The sequence below is a fragment of the Ornithorhynchus anatinus genome, chromosome 17 (assembly GCF_004115215.2).
Source record: "Ornithorhynchus anatinus isolate Pmale09 chromosome 17, mOrnAna1.pri.v4, whole genome shotgun sequence".
NCBI lineage: Eukaryota > Metazoa > Chordata > Mammalia > Monotremata > Ornithorhynchidae > Ornithorhynchus > Ornithorhynchus anatinus.
The window spans coordinates 18,368,342-18,389,666 of NC_041744.1; the positions used below are offsets into that span (position 1 = coordinate 18,368,342).

At 49.0% G+C, this 21,325-nt stretch overlaps 1 long non-coding RNA gene across 2 annotated transcripts; it reads left to right on the top strand.

Annotated features, from left to right (window-relative positions):
- The first annotated feature begins 8,069 nt into the window (after positions 1–8,069).
- On the top strand, positions 8,070–20,262 carry LOC114817923. Of its 2 annotated transcripts, XR_003765762.2 has the most exons (3): positions 8,070–8,221; positions 18,966–19,006; positions 20,122–20,262. It is a non-coding gene; the product is annotated as an uncharacterized LOC114817923 (long non-coding RNA). The 2 variants fall into 2 exon arrangements; XR_005660983.1 differs by lacking the exons at positions 18,966–19,006; positions 20,122–20,262 and adding an exon at positions 13,344–13,666.
- The last annotated feature ends 1,063 nt before the right edge of the window (positions 20,263–21,325 follow it).

The following is a 21,325-nucleotide window of genomic DNA, read 5'->3' on the forward strand; positions in this document are numbered from 1 at the left end:
TCAGCGTAGCACAGAGCGATTCCGCGGAGGAATAAATATTTGGATGCTGAAGTCTCTAAATTACGCCGTTGCAACAGCACGATTATTGCCCTTAATAATAGCCTTTTCATTGTAATTTAAAGGCAGTTTATCTTTCATTTAAAGTAATAAAATGGAACAGTGCATAATAAAACCCCTTTGACATACCACTGATTTAATTACATTCTGGGCTTGTCACATATGAGGTTGATAATTTCCGATTATCACCGCTCCCTTAACCAGGCTCCGAAGGTGAGGAACCGTGTCTCAGTTCTGCCTCCTGGGACGCTCCCTCGAAAGTGGAGGAGTGACAAAAATCTCCAACTCTTCCAACCCGTCATTTATTCTAACATCTGCCTCCCGGGTGACGATGTAAGCTCCCCCAGGGTAGGGATTGTGTCCACTGACTATCCCAGTCTCCGAAGCACTTTGTACAGTGCTCTGCGGTTGAGGAAACTGAGGCGCGGAGATGGTAAGGGGCTCGCCTAAGGTAATGCAGCAAGCAACCAGCGTGGTCGTGATTAGAACCCAAGTCTTCTGGCTCCTCTGCTTCCCTTGGAAGAGGCTTGGGGCAGTACGTCACAGAGTTGACCACAGTGATTCCATGACAGCTGTTAAGATGGCAATCAAAATGATATCCCTCTCCACCCCTTCAAACTTGAGCAATCTTCAAATCGTCATCATCAACGGTATTTACTCAGCGCTTACAGGGCACTGTACTAAGTGCTTGGAAGAGTACGTAGAAGGGGCTTGGTATACTCGTTCCTCCTGCCCACAATAAGCCCGAGTTCAAGAGAGCAAGAAATTGCAAAAAAACAAAACCCAACGAATTTGACAACTAGAATCTTCAAAGATAAGCAGCTGAACTGGCCATGGACAGAGCAAGTAAATTTCCCTTTTTAAAAAAAAACAAAACACACATTTAAGTTTTTACTATCTGCCAGGCGCTGTACTAAGCGCTGGCGTAGATACAAGCTAAACAGGTTGGACACTGTGTGTCCCATATGGGGCTCACAGTCCTAATCCCCATTTTATTGATGAGGTAACAGAGGCCCAGAGAAGTGAAATAAGTGGCCCAAGGTCACACAGCAGGCAAGTGGTTGAGCTGGGATTAGGACCTGGGTCCTGTGACTCCCGGGCCCTGGCTCTTTCCACTAGGTCACGCTGCTTCCCTGAAGAGCCCTTCCTCTGAAGAGAGAGCTGTGATAGTCTGCACGTCTGCCGGACCAGTCGCCCCGACTGACGACTGTCGCCCTCCTGCCTTCAAAGGGACTTAGCAGGATTTCATCCTTCATCAGAACACGCGAGAAGCAGCATTCTCGAGCAGAAAGAGAATCAGAAGATCTGGGTTCTAATCCTGACCACTACCTGCCCTGTATTATCATCATCGTAGAATGCCGTTGAGTCTTTTCCGATTCATAGTGACTATGGATGTATGTTTCCCCAGAACATCCTGTCTTCTGCCATAATCCTTAATCTTTATAACGGTTCTTCCGTTATTGTTACGGTTTCTAGCCAACTAGCTGCTGGTCTGCCTCTTCCACGTCTTCCCTGGACTTTTCCTAGCATTAGTGTCTTCTCCAGCGAATGGGTTTTCCTGATGGTGTGTTCAAAATATGCTAATCTAAGTGGGGTCATTTAGCCTTTCAAAGACCACTTTGGCTTAATTTGCCCCAAAATGCGTTTGTTAGTTTTTCAGGCAGTCCACGCTATTCGCAAAAGCCTATCTCCCATGTCACATTTCCAAAAGACAACAACAAAAAGCGATATCCTTTCCATCCCGTTTTTCCCCCACCGTCCAGCTTTCGGATCCGTACGTCGTCGCTGGAAACATCATAGAATTGACCATTTGTATTTGTGGCGATTGTTATATCAGCACATTACATGGCTTTTTCCAGGCTCTCCATAGCAAGTCTCTAACACTCGGATCAATTGAGGGAATCTGGGCCGATCGCTTCATTCGGCACAGGCGACAGATATCCGCGAACCGGGTCATCCGCTGACCGGGGAACTCTGCACCCAAGAGGGAGAACAGGTGTCATATCCCCATTTTACAGATGAGGAAACAGAGGCCTAGAACCGCTCAGGGACTTTCCCAAAGCCACACAGCAGACTTGGGCAGAGCTGGCAGTGGAAGCCAGGTCTCATGACTCAAAGACCTGCATTTATTACTCTCGAGCACACTGCCATTCTGGGCTTGGGGTGACACAGCTGAGAGGCTGATCCGGAGCCACAAATGCGATTAAAAAAAATGGTAATTTGCTGGTAATCGGCTAAGAGTAATTTTAGCTAATGAGATACATTCAGGGCCAAGAGAGAGGGATTGCTACTTGCTTTGCTTTCCATGTGTAGTTAAGAACCCTGGCAAGTTTCAGCTGAAACAGCAGGGTAATTTCAGGCTTAGGCAAGGGATGAGGCTTTCTCATTTCCACTTGGAATTTCAGCCGTCTCTCCTCTCTTTTCGTCATAACCTGCAGGCCTTTCAAGGGTTATAAACAAAAACGATCAACTCTCTAAGCTGCAGTCCTGCAGACTAGAAGCTCCTTGTGAGCAGGGAATACGTCTATTAACCCTGCCAAGTGTACAGCGCTTTGTACACAGCAAGCGCTTAGATGCGATGGATCAACAGATCTCTCTCCTGAATTTCCAAGACCAAAGGCCTGGGAGACGCTCTCAGTTGGGGAGTCTCAAACCAATCGATGGTATTAAGTGCTCAGTAAAGTGCTCTGCCTACACTAAGCACTCAATAAAAACACTCCAGTCGTTTATTGAGCACTTAGTATGGGCAGAACACTGCATTAAGTGCTTGGCAAAGTACAATAGAGTAGGTAGCCCACAGAGAGCTTGTAGCCTAGAGGAGGAGATAGAAATGAAAAGAAATTGTAGCCGGTTATGCATCAAAGTGCTCTGGGGATGGAAGACGGGAGCGCTTAAGGGGTAAATAGGCGAGTGCGTAAGCGAGGCCGAAGAAAGGACTTAGGGAAGCGAGTGCTTCTACAGGACGGAGCAATTGGAGGAGGGCTCTGAAGGTGGGGAAAGCGGTATTCCATTGGGTGAGAGGGAGTTCGAAGCCAGAGAGGGGACGTGGGCAAGGGGTCGGTGGTGGTGTTACTACTCAGCCCGAAAACTTCACTCCTTTAACACCAACCTTCTCACTATACCGCCATCTCATCTCTCTCGCCCACGTCCTGCCTCTGGCCTGGATCGCCCTCCCTCCGCATATCTGACAGATAATTCCTCTCCCCCTGCTTCAAAGCCTTAGAGAAGGCACATCTCCTCCAAGACGCCTTCCCCGACTAAGCTTCCCTCTCCCTTCTGCGTCGCCCAGCCCCACAACACTTAGGCATATATTCCTAATGGATTCATATGTATTAATCTTTATCTCCCTCTCTAGACTGTAAGGTCTGTGTGGACGGAGCACGGGTCTGTTCGGTGTGTTGCACTCTCCCAATCGCTCAGAACAGTGCCCTACACAGAGAAAATGTGATTTTTTTGATGGATGGACGATTATTAGTAGGAGAGGTAAGAAGAGGTGAAAGCAGAAACGCAATGGTGGATCGGGAGATGTTAAGGAGGGACAGATTGGAAAGTGGAAATTACGATGAGCCTAAGGCAGCACTTTGACCCCTGGATCAAACCCCACGGATGTCTCTGCTCTAAACTCCCTTTTAGACCCGTCATCTCTCTGACCTCATCCACCCGGCCCTTCTGGGGCTTCTCTCCCACAAGGAGAGGTCAAAAAGTCATGAACCCCGTGGTGTCGTAGCTACAGAATGAGCTTCATCTTTCTAGATGGAGGAGGACGGAAACTGCACGTTCCATTCCCCGGGATGGGTATTGAAAGATGAATCCAAGATGTCATCTTGTAATTATTTTTTATCTCTCTATCATCAGTGTTATATAGGGCTCTGAGCATTGTTCCATTAGAACACAAAGAAAATGGAGGCCTGTTATCACGTTCTGATAATCTCTGAATTTTCCTGTTTATACCAGGAGGATGCGAGATTTATCTGAGTCAAGATACTGTAGCTATCAGAGAATCTGCCTTCGTTATGTTTTCATTAGCATTTTTAAGGAAATGTCATCCGTTTGCTTCTTCATAATAGTTTTACATTTGCATGCAAGGATCTGTGTTTTTCTCCTCCTTCCTGACTTCAATCTAATGCTCTCCAGAAGTAAAAACAAATTGGTATCCTCTAATGAAAATTCATGTGAACGATATGTCATAAGGAGAACAAATACAAAGCTATTATGACTCTCTGGTGCAAAGACAGAAAACTCCAATTTTGCTATTATAATCTGGCTGATTTCGGCTTCCTTCCCCGGCTCTCCGAGATGGCTCAGAGAGTCTGTTTATTTTCCCTTCATTTGAATTACAGATTCCGTGTTAAATCCAAACACCAGAAATTAGAGAACGGCTTTTCCGGCGAATCGTGACCGCAGAGATTTGCGGGTGAAATGTACGACGGGTAATGCTGGGGTTGCGACCAAGTCCCGCGCTCCGTATCCGTGTACAGATTTTCCCAGCTTCGGAACAAAATTCACCTTTGCAATCACGCCCGGGGGGGGGGGGGACCAGGACCTCTCTCCGGCTACCTTTTTCCGCTCCCGACATGGTGCATCAGATGCCGCGATGTGCCAGGGGTTAATCTCTGCGGCTACGGGCTAGGAGATTCCAGGCATCCACGGATCAATTCCCGCAAGGAACAGGGAGCCTGGGACCGGTGGAATTCCACCTCGTGTCGGCTGGAGGTGTGACTAGAAACGTCCTCCCCTTCACCTCCATCCCGTTGCAGAAATACAGCACGGCCACAGAAGAGGGACAAAAGCGTCTTTGCGATGTTACTTCCTCACCGGGGTTCAATGCCCACCACAGGCCTCTGTCCCCCAGACTCTCGGCTCCCTGGGCAACACCTCCCCCCCCCCACCCCGCCCCACCAATAATCCCTCATGGCATTAAACAACATCCCAGCCTCTTGTACGACCTCATAAAAACACACGCTCACAAATCCCCTAGAAGCGAGAGCTTTAGGGTAGAAGAGCTCCTATTCTCACCGTGTCCCCGTCTCGCCGCCGATCCCTCGTCCGTATCCCGCCTCTGGCGCGGAACGCCCTCCCTCCTCAAATCCGACAGACGATGACTCTCCCCATCTTTAAAGCCTTTTTGAAAGCCCATCTCTTCCGAGACCTTCCCTAAGTCCCACTTTTCCTCCTCTCACACTCCCTTCTCCGTCGCCCTGACTTGCTCCCTCTGCTCCTCCCCCCGCCCCGTCCCAGCCCCACAGCACTGATGTATAAATCTGTAGTTTTATTTATTTATTTCTATTGATATCTGTCTCTCCCCCTTTAGACTTTGAGCTCATTGGGGGCAGGGAATGTCCCTGTTTATTGTTGGATTGAACTTTTCCAAACTCGGTAAAGTGCTCTGCACACAGTCCCTATTTATTTTGTTAATGAAATGTACATCGCCTTGATTCTATTTAGTTGCCATTGTTTTTACGAGATGTTCTTCCCCTCGACTCTATTTATCGCCATCGTTCTCGTCCGTCCGTCTCCCCCGATTAGACCGTAAGCCCGTCAAACGGCGGGGACTGTCTCTATCTGTTGCCGACTTGTTCATTCCAAGCGCTTAGTACAGTGCTCTGCACATAGTAAGCGCTCAGTAAATACTATTGAATAAGTGCAGCGCACTGGACTAAGCGTTTGGGAGAGTACCGTATAACAACATCACACACCCACTCCCTGCCCACAATGAGCTTACAGTCTAGAGGGGGAGACAGACATTAATGGAAATAAATGACAGATAGGGACATAAGTGGTGAGGGGATGAATGAAGGGAGCAAGTCAGGGTGATGCAGAAGGGAGTGGGAGAAGCGGAAAGGAGGGCTCAGTCAGGGAAGGTCTCCCGGAGGAGGGAAGGTCTCTGAGGAAAAGGCTCGTGAGTTTGGGATTACGTCATCGTCTCCCAGAGCCTCCGTGCCTTTCCTGGAAATATGATGGAAGAATACTGGAAAGCAAAGATGAGCTGGAATAAACAGGAAATCCGCAAGAGGGCACGGCCCAGTGGCTGGAGCCCGGGCCTGGGAGGCAGAAAGACTTGGGTTCTAATCCCAGCTCCACCTCCCGTGTGAGCTTTGGAAAGTCACTCTGTGCCTCAATTTCCTCATCTGAAAAATGGGGTTTAAATCCCATTTCTCCTTCACAGACTGAGTCTCGTGCAGGAAAGGGACTGCGCCTAACTTCGTCAGTGGTATTTATCGTGCGCTTACTGTGTGCAGAGCACTGTACTGAGTGCTTGGGAGAGTGCAACAGAGTTGGCAGAAATGTTCCCTGCCCACAATAAGCTCATAGTGTCGAGGGGGAAGATAGAAATTAGTCTAGATAAATAAATGACCTGATTATCTTTTATCTACCCCGGCTTTACGTAGCTGTGTGATCTTGGCCAACTTCTGAGCCTCTGTTTCCCTATCTGTAAAATGTGGATTCCCTTTTAGTTCAACTCTGTCTGACCTGCTTATCTTTTAACAACCACAGCGCTTAGTACAGTGATGGACACATAATAAGCTTTTAATAAATGCACACTATTATATTATTACCCTTAATAACCTCACACCAACTTCCTCACGGTTGCCGTAGGCTGGACAGTTAGTCACCGAATCCGACACTATATTTATTGAGCGTTTACCCAGCGCAGAGTCGTGTCACGGGTGCTCAACGTGTACAGAGTTGTGTGCCGGGCACCTACGTTGTGCACAGCACTGCACCATGTATTTGATGAACTTTACCAAGGTGTCAAAGTCACTGCTTTTCACTGTATTCACTTTGTCAACTCAAACCACACTCAGAAGGCTTCCAAAAACCTAGTCAAGCAGCCACCCGACCAGAGCCTTTCAAAAGATAAATACAGGGCAGGCATGTTATATCTGTAAACCGAGCACAGAATTAATTTCACGTCAGCAAATTACTGTTTTTAGCAAGTTATACAAGGCAGAAGACCATGTAATTGCCCTGTACTTGAAATATGTTTTCCTTCAAACCAAAGTAATGAAGTTAGGTAAAGGTATGGGGCTCGGGGAAGGCAAAAAAAAAAAAAAAAAAAAATTCCCACACCCGCTCTGTTCCAAGACTTGTTCTTTACAGGTGGTTGGGTGGCAAATTAGCAGTTCCCATCTTCCGCAGTAATAAATCCTAATATTTGAGGAAAGCGAGAACAGATGGATTGCGAGTTCATTGCCACTTGCCACAGTACAGTGAAGATTTAATCTTTACGATGAGTGACTCAGCCCTCCTGCCTCGGCTGCCGGTCGCATTTTAAGGCCAGACGCCAGGGTCCCCCTTCCCCCCTTCCAAGGTGGGAAATCGGGACCCCCCCAGATCCACCGCCGGAAAGACATCGCTAATTTTCGGGCTTCGGACGGTTACGACGGGAATTCTCCGGGCACCGGGGTGGAGTGGAAATTATGACGATAGTACTTCTTAAGTGACTACTATGTGCCAAACACTGTTCTAAGCTCTGGGGGAAGAAACGAGTTAATCAGGTTGGACACAGTCCCCGTCCCACGCGGGGCTCACCCTCTTAATCCCCGTTTTGCAGATGAGATAACTGAGGCCCAGCCAAGTGACGCGACTCACGCAAGGTCACACTGTAGGCATCGGGCGGAGCTGGGATTAGAACCCAGGTCCTTCCGACTCCCAGGCCCGTGCTCCATCCTCTATATCACATCGGAGGACAGTTGGCGGGGTGGGGAGCGCGCGCTGGGGCGAGACCTTCTCCGTATTTTGCCCACTGAAAGCTCTCGAGGAAAGATTCTTGACAGATGAACTCAAGACGGGAGAGAATTTCTACGCGGGCGCGACCGTAAACCCAACCAACGCCTCGGTGCTCGTGCGAGAGGAAGGTCACGGTGGAGGGGGGCGGGGGCTGTTGGTCCGCCTGTTATCCATCTTGGTGGGAAATAAATCAGGCCCCGCGGGCAACTGTGGGAAATGGTATCCTAGCAACGGTATCCTAGGCTACCCCGAGTGGAAAAACGCTGGCCCTGGGAGAATCCGGCCAAATGGCCATTGGTGCCCAACTGGCCCATGGCAGGGGACGGGTGAAAATCACCCACCGATGCCATCTGACGCCGTTTCAGCCAGGGACTTTTTCTTCCTCCTCACCCGCTCTTGGTCAATAATTCTCATCTGGGAGTGCCAGCGGACCGTGAGTTCCTTTAGGGCAAGAAATACGGGCCTTGTTTCTGTTGTAGAATCCCAAGTGCTCAGTGTATACTCATAATGAACTATTTTATTATCTTCTACTCTCCCAAGGGCTTAGTATAGCGCTCTGCACACAGTAAGTGCTCAATAAAGACCACCGATTGATTACAGGCTTTGTAGCCAAGAGAGGGAGCGGTGTGGCCCAGTGGAGAGAGCGCCCACGCACGGAATCCACAAGACCTGGGTTTTAATCCTGGCTCCGCCACTTGCCTGCTGGGTGACCTCGGGCAAGTCACTCCTCTTTCCTCTGCGTCAGTTTAAGTAGCATTATTATTACTTGATTCTATTTATTGCTATCGTTCCTGTCTGTCCGTCTCCCCCGATTAGACCGTAAGCCCGTCAGAGGGCAGGGACTGTCTCTGTTACCGATTTGTCCATTCCAAGCGCTTAGTACTGTGCCCTGCACATTATAAGCGCTCAATAAATACTATTGAATGAATGAATGAATTACTAATATTATTATTATTATCGTGGCCCGGATGGGGTTACACGGAGCGGGATCGATAGTTTCGGATACAATCGCAAAGTCATTTCCCATCACGAGGATCTTAAACGGGGAAGCTCAAGGTGTCTTTAGTCCAAAAAGAAAATGCCAGGAGACATGTAAGAGCAATCGTGAAACTCTTATAAAATAGGAAATTCAAATTCGGTGAGATAAAGGTGTGCAATACACAAGATTTCCACTGAGTACATTTGATCTTGCCCACGAACGCAGGGAAGATGGGAAAAAGAAGAACGGGGCCTCTGGTCCCATGGAAAGAAAATGGAGCGTTTCCTTCCTGTCAGGGCTCACGACGCTATTGTTTATGATGCTTGTCCGGGACAGGCAAGTGGTGCCGAGGAGATTAGAACCCAGATCCTCTTCCAGACCCTGGGCCAGACTGTTTCCCGTGGAGCACTGGAAGAAGCAAAGATGAATGCCCTGCCACCTGTCCACGTCCGTCTCCCCCCTAGACATTAAGCTCGTTGTGGGCAGCGAACGAGCCTCATCTATTGGCATTCTGTAGTCTCCCAAGCGTTTAGAACAGTGCACACAATAAGCCACCCAATAAATAGGATTGACTGACCGGTCCGACTTTCCGCCAACCCTTGAGGGGGGCACGGCTCCCCGGGCATTCCCGCCCTTTGCGGGCGTGGCGTCAGCGTCTCGACGGCGAGGAGCCGGACTGGAAGGGGCAAGTCCCGTACCCTGTCCCAGGATCCCTCGCTGCCGGGGCTGGGCCTCGTCGAGGCTAGGCCCGAGGCGGAGTCGATTTAGTTTGGGAATTTAGGCAGGTCTCGGTGGAGACCACCCTTATTTTGTTGCAGGACGGGCACCATTAAACCGCACGGTCGTTTATGGCCCCCATCTCCGACAGACTCTACCGCCCGTTTTTTATTTTACGCCCTCATTTAGGGCAATTTGCAAAGTCGAGATCCGAAGTTGAGTAAAAGCGTGGCGGCCGCCGTTACAACTTTTAAATAATTTATCGTCTACGTCCTTGAAGAATCGCCTGGTAGGGAATCTGTTACCATAATCTTTTAAGGGAGATAAAAATCCGGAGAAGAACGCAACAGAAGACCTAATGTACCGGGAGCTTTTCTCATTTTTCTCCCAAGTGTTTATTCCCTTTTTATTTATAGAATAATTGCGACTATTATCTTGCCATGCTTGTTAATAAAATCGCTCGTGAATTAGCGGCACTGTACTCTGAGAAATGAAATGAGCGGGCCAGAAAATCAAGTCAAACGGTCTATTTTTCACCGTCTGGCCCGCTTTCTAGTGCAGTCTGCCCCGGGGCTCTCCCTTCTCGACCCGCGGTGGGGCGAGGGCCCTGCCGTGCAGGAAAAAGGTGAGGCCGGGGCTCGCCGGGGGGACCCGACGGCAGGGCCGCCCACCTGAGGAGAGTCGACCCTGCCGTCGACCTCGGCTGCACCTACGGAAGCTGGCCGAGGGACCGAGACGAAGTCCGACTCTCCGAATGAGCGGAAATGACGCTTACACTACGCTGAGCCATGTGCTAAGAGCTAGGACAGGTATCGTACGGCTCAAGTCACAACAGTGCCATCTCATCTGAGGTTCAGAGTCTGGGAGGGAGGGAGAAATTCCATATCGAGATGAAGAAACCGAGGCACAGCGAGTTTAGGTGATTCATGCAAGGACACACAGCAGGCCAGTGGCAGGGCTGGGATCGGAATCCCCATCTCCTGACCCCCCCCCCCCCCAGACATGGGCTCACTGCTTTGGGTGACACTGCTTCCCCAAATGGTCCCTGGAATTCCATAGTTATGGGAAAGGAGCAGCAGTGTAGCTTAGCGGCCAGAATCTGCGCCCGACTTCTTATCCCAGCTTCGCCACATGTGGTATTTGTTAAGCGCTTACTATGTGCAAAGCACTGTTCTGAGCGCTGGTGGATACAAGGAGATCAGGTTGTCCCACGTGGGGCTCACAACTTTAATCCCCATTTTACAGATGAGGTAACAGGGGCACAGCGAAGTTAAGTGACTTGCCCAAAGTCACACAGCTGGCAAACGGCAGAGCCGGGATTCGAACCTATGAACTCTGACTCTCAAGCCCGGGCTCTTTCCACGGTGCCACGCTGCTTCTCTCATGTCTGCTGTGAGACCTCGGACGGGTCATTTCACTTCCTCTCCCACTCTGCAGGCTTGCGTTTCCTCCTGCCTTCAAGACATCTCTACTCGGGTGTCCTGCCGTCATCTCAAACCTGACAAGTCTAAAACAGAATTCATCTTCCCAACCGATCCCTGTCCTTTCCCTGACTTTCCCATCGTTGTAGACGGCACCACCATCCTTCCCGGTCTCACAAGCCCGTGACCTTGGCGGTATCATTAACTCCTCTCTCTCCTTCAACCCATCACTAAAGCCTGTCACTTCGACCTTCACCGTGTCACAAAAATCTGCCCTTCATCTAAACCGCTCCCACGTTAATCCAAGCATTTTTCCTATTCCGCCTCGATTACTGTGTCAGTCTCCCGGCTGACCGCCCTGCCTCCTGTCTCTCCCTACACCAGTCATTCTGCCGCCTGGGCCATTTTTCTTCTACAATCTTCAGTCCATGTTTCCCCAATCCTCGAGAACCTCCGGCGGTTTCCTAACCACCTCTGTATTTGTTAAGCGCTTCCTATGTGCAGAGCACTGTTCTAAGCGCTGGGGGAGATACAGGGTCATCAGGTCGTCCCACGTGAGGCTCGCAGTTAATCCCCATTTTACCGATGAGGTAACTGAGGCACAGAGAAGTGAAGTGACTCGCTCACAGTCACCCAGCGGACAAGTGGCAGAGCCTGGAGTCGAACCCATGACCTCTGACTCCGAAGCCCAGGCTCTTTCCACTGAGCCACGCCGTATCCAACAGGAACTCCTCACCACCGGCTTTTAAGTCCTCCATCACCTTGCCCCCTCCTGCCTCACCTCGCTACTCTCCTACTACATCCCACCCCGAAGACGTGCCTTCTCTAATGGCAACCTTCTCACTGGGCCTCCATCTCATCCATCTCGCCCGCGACCTCTTGCCCAAGTCCTGCCTCTGGCCTGGAATGTCCTGCCTCCTCAAATTCGACTGGCGATTACACTCTCCCCCTTCAGAACTGTACTGTAGGCACATCTCCTCCAAGAGGCCTTGCCTCTTTTCCTTTTCTTCCACTCCTTTGTACACTGCCCTGACTCGCTCCCTTTATGCATCCCCTTCCCAGCCCCACAGTGCTTATATACAGATCTGTAAACTTATTTATACTAATGTCTGCCTCCCCCCTCTAGAATATAAGTTCGCTGTGGGCAGGGAACGCATCTGCTATATTGTTATATTGCCAATACGGGACAGGGACTGCGTTTGATCTACTCAGCTCATATCTACAAGAGTGCTTAGTACAGCCCTCGGCATCTAGCAAGCGCTTTCCACCACAATCTAAAACATGGGGCTAATGCCACCTGCTTCTTCTGACCACACAATACCACTGGGAAGATAAAGTGAGGCATACGAGATGAGAGCATCTATAAGGGGAAAGCGTCCTTCAATTTCAATCGATGAGTACTGAACATAAAGTATATTCTTACTAAATCACGGCCTGGTGGATAGAACACAGACCCGGGAATCAGAAGGACCTGGGTTCTAATCCCAGCTCTGTCGCTTGTCTGCTGCATGACCTCGGGCAAGTCACTTCACTTCTCTGGGCCTCAGCTGTCTCATCCGTAAAATGGGGATTAAGACCGCGAGCACCATGTGGGACGGGGACTGTGTCCAACCTCATCAGCTTTTACCTACTCTAGCGTTTAATAGTTTCTGGCATATACTAAGTGCTTAACAAATTTACGTATCATGTGCCGTCGACTCATTTCTGATTTATAGCGACTCCAGGGATATACTTTGTCCAGAACGTCCTGTCCTCTGCCATAATCTACAACCTGATGGTTCTTCCGTTATCGTTGTTATGGTTTCTAGCCATCTAGCTCCTGTTCTCCCTCTTCCTCATTTTCCCTGAACTTTTCCTAGCATGAGTGTCTTCTCCAGAGAATTAGTCCTCTTGATTAGGTGTCCAAAATAGGCTAAATCTAATTTCAGTCATTTGGCCTTCCAAAGACCCCTTTGGCTTCATTGGCTCCAAAATCCACTTATTTTTCGGGCAGTCCATGTTATTCACAAAAGCCTTCTCCGACACCACAGTTCAAAAGAAATGATGTTCTTTCTATCCTGTTGCTTCACTGCCCAGCTTTCGGATCCATACATCGTCACTGGAAACACCACAGAATGTCTGTTTTGGGGGCATTTGTTACATCAGCACATTCTATGACTTTTGCCAGGCTCTTCATAGCAAATCCACTTGCCATTTCCTAGCATTAATCTCTGGCGTATTTCTTGACTAGTTCCTTTATTACTGATTATCAAAACTCTCCATCCACTCTCCACCCATCCAACTCTCTCCATCCACTACAAGTGGGTTAAAATGCTGTAATTTTCATTATTATTACTAGTAGTAGTATAATCGTCTACCACGTAAGTGCTCAAATAATACCACTGACTGATTGATCTCTGACTGCACATCCCTTTTTTTTTTTTTTTTTTGGACACCAGACGAGAAACCGCTCGGTGAAATCATCTGTCTTCTAAATGAAATTCTCACAGCGAGCCTTCAATCTCAAACGGGCCCATTGATTTCCCCTTGGACTTTGGATCCGGCACACGCCTCAGGGTTCTGGAGAATCAGCAGAGCTTGGGTTTGTCTCTAGGGAAATGCTGAACTTGGATAAACAAAGGAAGCTCCGACATCAGAAACAACCCCTTGCGGGTGTCACGTACTTGGGATGAAGACCCACCTTCTCACAGAGATGAGATTTGGCACTCTGCTTACAGAAACCCCACGCCTTCGCGGACTAAGTAAATAGGAGACCAAGTGTCTATTAATGTTGGTATCTGTTAAGCGCTTACTATGTGCCGAGCACTGTTCTAAGCGCTGGGGGAGATACAGGGTAATCAGGTTGTCCCACGTGAGGCTCACAATCTTAATCCCCATTTTACAGATGAGGTGACTGAGGCACAGAGAAGTTAAGTGACTCGCCCACAGTCACACAGCTGACAAAGTGGCAGAGCTGGGAGTCCAACTCATGACCTCTGACTCCGGAGCCCAGGCTCTTTCCACTGAGCCACGCTGCTTGGAAAAGACTGTCAGAATGTGGAGGGAAACAAACTTATATAAGCATACTGTCGATTCCATATGAAAACCTTCCATGGCTTAGGCGGGCGTCGGCGCTCCTCAACGATGGCAATGTGCAATTCGATCACATTTTAAATTTAAAAACCGGGATATTATAATAGTAATTTCACTCTTAAGCAGCTGCAGAGGCATTGCAATTACTTTCCTCGCTCAAGTCGGGAGCATATTTGAAAGGCAGAGGTCTTGTTTTTTCATACTATGAAAGAGATTAGTCATTTCACATGGAGGAGAATTTATTATGGAAACATACTCCAAGGAACACAAAGTCCTAAAGCACATGACCGGCGGGTTAGATCTCAGGCCCCGCACGGCCCAGGACTCCGTCTCTGACAGCGATACCGTCAGATGGTTGGCTCCATCATGTCCCGGATACCGTCTCCACGGTTAGAGATGGACTATCCCGTGTCTTTTACTTTCCCTCGGGTCTCTTTCTCAAGGCCAAGCGGTCAACACCATCTGGGGTCAACCCGCTGCCTCTCCAACTGAGGAACCCTGTATGATGATGATGGCATTTGTTACTTGCTTACTTTGTGCCAGGCACCGTTCTAAGAGCTGGAGCAGAGACGAGCTAATCAGTCTGGAGACAGTCCGCGCACGGGGTTCGCTGCATTAATCCCCATTTTACAGATGAGGGAACTGAGGCGCAGAGAAATGAACGGACTTGCCCAAGGTCACCCAACGGACAAGTGGAGGAGCCGCGAACGGAACCCATGTCTTTCTGACTCCTGGGCCCGGGCTCTATCCACTAGGCCACTCCATTTCCGACAAGAACACCAGGATTTCGGGAAGAACAACATTCTGGTCATCAAATCTCCTCACCAACTCCCAATTCTCCCATTTCATCTCTGACTCCCTTTACAATGAACCCACCTGGATCCTCCCACATCCCTGACTCTCCCACTTCCATCCTTAACTCTGGCCCAGTGACTCCAAACAGACCATCCAACAACTCGGACTCTCTCCTCTCCATCCCCGACTCTCCCCCAATGACCCAACATGGGCCACCCACCACCCCTCACTCTTCCCTTTCAATTCCTGACTCTTCCCAGTGACCCAGTACACACCATCCAACACCCCTCTCCCCTCTCTCTCTCTGACTGTTCTCAGGGACCCAGCACGGGCCATCTGGCAGCCCTGACTCTCCCCTATCCATCCCCGACTCTCCCGTCTCCATCCCTAACTCTCCCCCTGTGACTTGACACAGACCATCCAACACCTGTGACACTCCCCTCTCCATCTCTGACTCCTCCATTTACCCAGCATGAATCTTCCACCACCCCTGACTCACCCCTCTCTATCCCTGTCTGTCCCCAGTGACCCAGCCCGGATCACAAGCTCAAGAATTGCTTTAAATCCTCCTTGAATCTACCGACGACAGCTACGATAGCCTAGAAATAGCTTCCCTTTCAACATCCCCGAGAAAGCCAACTAGCAGCAGCGACTTTCCTCGTAAACCGGTGACCTTCGCCTCACCAAATCGGACAGTCCTTGCTCTATCCTAATCCTTCTCGACCCCTCAGCTGCCTTCAGTGCTCGAGTCCACTCCCTTTTCCTTGGAACTTGATCCAACCTTGCCTTGGCTGACTCTGTCCTCTCCTGGTTCTCCTTCTGTCTGTTTAATCGCTCCTTCTCAGTCTCTTTTTCAGGCTTCTCCTCTGTCTCCCACCCTCTGGCTGTGGGGGTCTCTCAAGGCTCCGTTCTGGGTCCCCTTCTATTCTCCACCTCCGCCCACATCCAAGGCTTCAACCGCCATCTCTACGTGGATGATGCCCAAATCTACATCTCCAGCCCCGACTTCTCCTTCTCTGCAATCTTGCATTTCCACTTGACTTCAGGACACCTCTACCTGGGGTCTTGCTGATGCTTCTAACTAAACCCGTCCAAAATAGACCTCCGTAGCTTCCCATCCAAACCCTGTTCTCCCCGTCTTCCCCCCTCGCTGTAGACAATGACGCTACCCTCCCTATCTCACGATGACCATGGCTATGTCCTCGGCTCATCTCTCTCCTTCGACCTACACGCTCAATCTATCAAATCCTGTCAGTTCTACCTTTGCAACGTCGCTAAAATTCACCCTTTCTTCTCCATTAATTTTGGTATTTGTTAAGCACTGCTCTAAGCGTTGGGGTAGATGCAAGGAAATCAGGTTGTCCCACCTAGGGCTCACAGTCTTAATCCCCATTTTACGCTGAGGTAACTGAGGCACAGAGAAGTTAAGTGACTTGCCCAAAGTCACACAGCTGTCAGGTGGCGGAGCCAGGATTAGAACCCATGACCTCTGACTCCCAAGCCCGGACTCTTGCCACTGAACCATCCAAGGACTTATCCTTTTCCAACTTGCTTACTCTATCAGCTTTCTGTCTGAGCTCCCAGCCTCCTGTTTCTCTCCACTCCAGTCCTTGCTTACCTCTGCTGCCCCGACAATTTTTCTACAGAAGCATTCAGTCCGTGTTTCCCTCCTACCTCAACTGAACCCCATAATCAACCGTCTTCCTCCATGAACTACAACTTGGAGCAAGGCTCAACGCATGGGTTTCCAAAAATTGTCTTCCATTTTTGGTAGCTCTGGAAGGTGCAACTGAGGAATAGTTCTCTTTTTTGTCTTATAGACACTTGCATGTGTGTGATGAGAGTCCCTCATTCTCAAGTGGTTTCACTCTTTTCTACCAATGCAAATATTTAGCTTTATTTTAGTTAGGCTAAGATATTTGAGAGTAGTTGACAACTAGTTTCATTACAGAGTGTTTGAGAGAACACTCCTATTACACATTTCATCTTCCTGTTCCTAGATGGAAAATCACAAAGTACAAATACAAGGAGAGACTGCTGGGCCAGGTGCCAGGGACCGAAAAAAACATCTGACAGTCATAGCGGACCGCAACAAAATGGGTGTCAATGGCAAATCAGTCATTGCTATTTATTGAGTGCTTGCTAGGCAGTTGATACCCAAATCTACGTCTCCAGCCCTGATCTTTTTCCCTCTCTGCAGTCTCACGTTTCCTCCTGCCTTCAAGACCCATCTACTTGGATGTCCTCCCGTCACTCGAACTTGACGTGGCTACAACAGAACGTATCCTCCCACCCGAATCCTGTCCTCCCCGTGACATTCCCCATCATTGTAGATAGCATCACCGGAAGCAGCGTGGCTCAGTGGAAAGAGCCCGGGCTTGGGAGGCGGAGGTCATGGATTCGAATCCCGGCTCTGCCACCTGTCAGCTGTGTGACTGTGGGCAAGTCACTTACCTTCTCTGTGTCTCGGTTACCTCGTCTGTAAAATGGGGATTAACTGTGAGCCTCACGTGGGGCAACCTGATGACCCTGTATCTCCCCCAGCGCTCTGCACATAGTAAGTGCTTAACAAACACCAGCATTATTATTATCCTTCCTTTCTCACAAGCCCATAAACATGATACTATCCTTGTCTCTACTCTCATTCAACCCATCACTAAATCCTGTCCATTCAACCTTCACAACATCACAGAACTCTACCATTTGCTCTCCATCCAACTGCTACAATATGAATCCAATCGATCATTTATCCTATCCCACCTTGATCACTCTATCAGCCTCCTTGTTGCATCCTGTCTCTCCCCGCTCCAGCCCAAACTTCACGCTGCTGCTCGGGTTATTTTTCCATGAAAATCCTCAGGCCACGTTTCCCCATTCCTCAAAAAGTTCCAGCGGTTGCCCATCCACCTCTGCATCTACAGAAACTCCTCACCATCGCCTTTAAAGAAGTCACCTTGGCCCCTCCTCCCTCACCTCCCTACTCTCCTACTACAACTCAGCCCTCACACCAAGAACCTGCCTACCAGCTCCATTATATTGGACTCTCCCGCGTGCTCAGTACAGCGTTCTGCACCTGTTAAGCGCTCCATAAATACCATTGATTGCTTGACAGTGGGTCCCCAGTGGCCTCCCGGCGAATACTGTGAAGGATTCAGGTTCAGCTGGCGGCTTTGATGAAAGCCTGCTCTGATCCCCCAGCTGTAGCTTCTGTCAGAACAGATGTGGCTATGATTACACAGCGAATCCGAGATGACGTAGGGGCAGAGGGAAACAGATGAGTCTCTTATTAGAGTTTGTTTGGGCGGGTGAATTATCAAGGATTCGCCGCTTTATTTTGATTCCGAGGAGAGGATTCAATATTGACGCGCATCTCCTCGTGAATTCAAGATTCCCGCTTGGCGCACAAGAGGGTTTTTGCCCAGATGTTTTAATCCGCCATGCGTGAAACCATAGCCCTCAATCCATGGTATGTATTGAGCGCTTACTGTATGCTGGAGCACTCAATCGCATTTATTGAGCATTTACTGGGTGCAAGGCACTGTACTAAGCCCTGGGGAGAGTACAATACCACAATACCACGGACTCATTCCCTGTCCACAGTGAGTTTACAGTCCAGAGCACTGTATTAAGCACTTGTGAGAGTATGGTAGAGTAGACAGACGTGATCCCTCTTCCATTTCAGGATTTATGGGCTCGCCGTTCAGGCTTTCGACAGAAGAGCTGGTTAAACTTCCCAAGAGAATACCTACCCTTCACTGTTAAAGAATGTCTTCCGGCCGAGGATTGGGAGGAAAAACTCTTGCAAGCGGGCGAGATTCCCAAGTCACTATATTGAGACATTTTGTGCCCCGAGAAGTGGTTTTCACAAACTCTAGGCCCAAGCTTCCTGTAGCTACAGAATCTTGTTGAAATTTCCTCACCGGTGGGCTGATATAATAATTACGGCATTTGTCAAAGCGCTTACTCTGTGCTCAGCAGTATTCAAAGTGCTGGGGAAGATAGAAGGTATTTAAGTTAGACATAGCCCCAGCCCCCTAAGGAGCTCCTACTCTAGGTGGAGAGATTAGGATTTAACCCCTCCATTTTACAGATGAGTTACCTGAAGCGCAGATAAGTCAAGGCAAACGCCCGAGGTTGTGCAGCAGACAGGCTTAAAACCCAGGTCCTCTGACTCTCTTGTTTTTTTCCACTAGGCCATGGGGCTTTTCTGTGACAAGATCTGACAACGTATGAGGTATGTCACGATTTACGCATGGAAGAGAGTTAACTCGCTAAGTCAACTTCGTAAAGCTTTGCTTGGGGTTCCTAACCAGGTATGGGTAGGAACGTGATCTATCGAATCCAAGGCGGCATCAGAAAAATGGGCATCTCTCTGTGCCCCCAAAGCCATCATCACTTGCCACCCTGATGTTTTGGGAATGGTCTCCGTGCTGAAACAGTTACTATTAAACCCACACAAATGAAACCCACACAAACTCAGAGGTAACGGGTTCGAATCCCCATTCCGCCCCTTGTCAGCTGTGTGACTGTGGGCAAGTCGCTCCACTTCTCTGGGCCCCAGTTCCCTCATCTGTAAAATAGGGATGAAGACTGTGAGCCTCACGTGGGACAACCTCATTCCCCCGTATCTACCCCCGCGCTTAGAACAGTGCTCTGCACGTAGTAAGTGCTTAACAAATACCAACATTATTATTATTATTAAATTAGTCAGTGGTATTTTCTAAATACACTGTACTAAGCACTTGGAAGAGTACAATAGAACAGACTTGGCAGAATACATACACGCGCAAATCTTTAAATATCCATTTTCCCCTACATATTTCTCCACCTGGTGTCAACTCCTGAGCTAAAATCCAGAAGAGGGGAGGAAAAAAAAAAATCTACAGCACTTCGGCGATAACGATATTTGGCAAAGCAAATACTTGGAGGTGATGTGTTAGAGGAGCTGGATCAACTAAATGAAAATAAAAAAAAAAGAGGGGAAACTTGGAGGTTAAGATTCATGACTGTAATAAGGACTCGAACATTCAGGAGACGGATAATTATAACACTCTGTTTTACTCATTCGAGCATCCCTGTATTTTTAATAAGATGGCCACATTTCCAATTTATAAAGCCAATGGGGAGTAATCCTCGAGAAGTCTTAGATGTGTGAGTCGCGGGCTTCCAGCTGTTTCTGTTCCCACTACTGGGTCCTCGAGGGGTGGGGTGTGAAGAGAGCCCCTCAAAGAAAATTAGGTCATGAACATCCTCGGCTAGTCAACGTTAAACTGACATAGGTGTTACAACTCAAATTAGAAAGGAAAAAGTAGCCCTCATCCTGTCTCTCTCACTCTCTTCTTCCGCCAGGAGTTCCCAAAGGGCAGACCCAGGTGAGCAAAAGGTCAATGGAGAAGAGGGAGAGAAAGTGAGGGGAAATTAGAAAGAGAAAGAGCGAGAGCATGAGGAAAGGAAAACCTAGAGATGTCCGAGCATAAAATTCAGTACGGTGAGTGCTCAATAAATAGGATTGACAATCATTAAACTTCGGAGGAATGCAATTGGAAAATAGATAATAATAATAATAATGCTAGTAATTGTGGTACGTTTTAAGGGCTTACCGTGTGCCAGGCACTGCGCTAAGCACTGGGGTGGATACAAGGAAATCGGGAAGGATACAGTCCCAGTCCTGCATGGGGTCACAGTCTTAATCCCTATTTTACAAATGAGGCCCAGAGAAGTGATGTGACTTGCCCAAAGCCACACAGCAGACAAGTGGCAGAGCCAGGAATGGAACCCGTGACCTTCTGATTCCCTCGCCTGTTCTCTATCCACTACGCCATGCTGCTCCCCGGATCGTTACTGGTATTTGCTGAGCGTCATTGCTATTTATTGAGGAAGGGAGCTGCATAAATTAGGTGATCAAAGGTCCCTAAAGGACTGATGGAAGGAGATTCGGTCAGCCTACTTCTTCCCACCCCAAAATTGCAAGCTCCTTGAGGGGGAGGAATCGTGTCTACTCACCCTACGGTACTCAACCGAAGCCTGGTACGGCGCTCGGCCCCTATTAAGTGCTCAATAAATATCACTGATTGACAGAGGGATGTGAGGAGAAACTCTATCCCTCACTCTGGATGGGCATTGGACTGACCCAGTGACGGTCCTTGGTTCAGAGAGGATCAAGCGGATTTCCGAGTTCATTCAACCGATCGCATTTATCGGGCGCCTCTTCTACGCAAAGCACCGTACGAGGCGCTTGGGAGAGTACGACAACAATAGATACGATCCCTGCCCACAGCCAGAAAGGAGATGGGAAGAAGGGAAGACGCCAACGGTCCAGAGCCACGCAGATAAACGTTTAAAGACGGGAAGAACTTCACTGCTAAGCGTGTAGTAAATTTAAATAGGTTGTGATGGAAATCCAAGCTTCTCCGTGACTCATAATCCTTGCCTCTAATTACGCTCTCCAGAATGGGTACCATTATGGCAGTTCAATTTCCATTTCTAGCGGCAGCTTGTTTGGGGCAGGAAACGTGACGGCTGATTCTGTTTCCCCGTACCCTCCCAAGCGCTC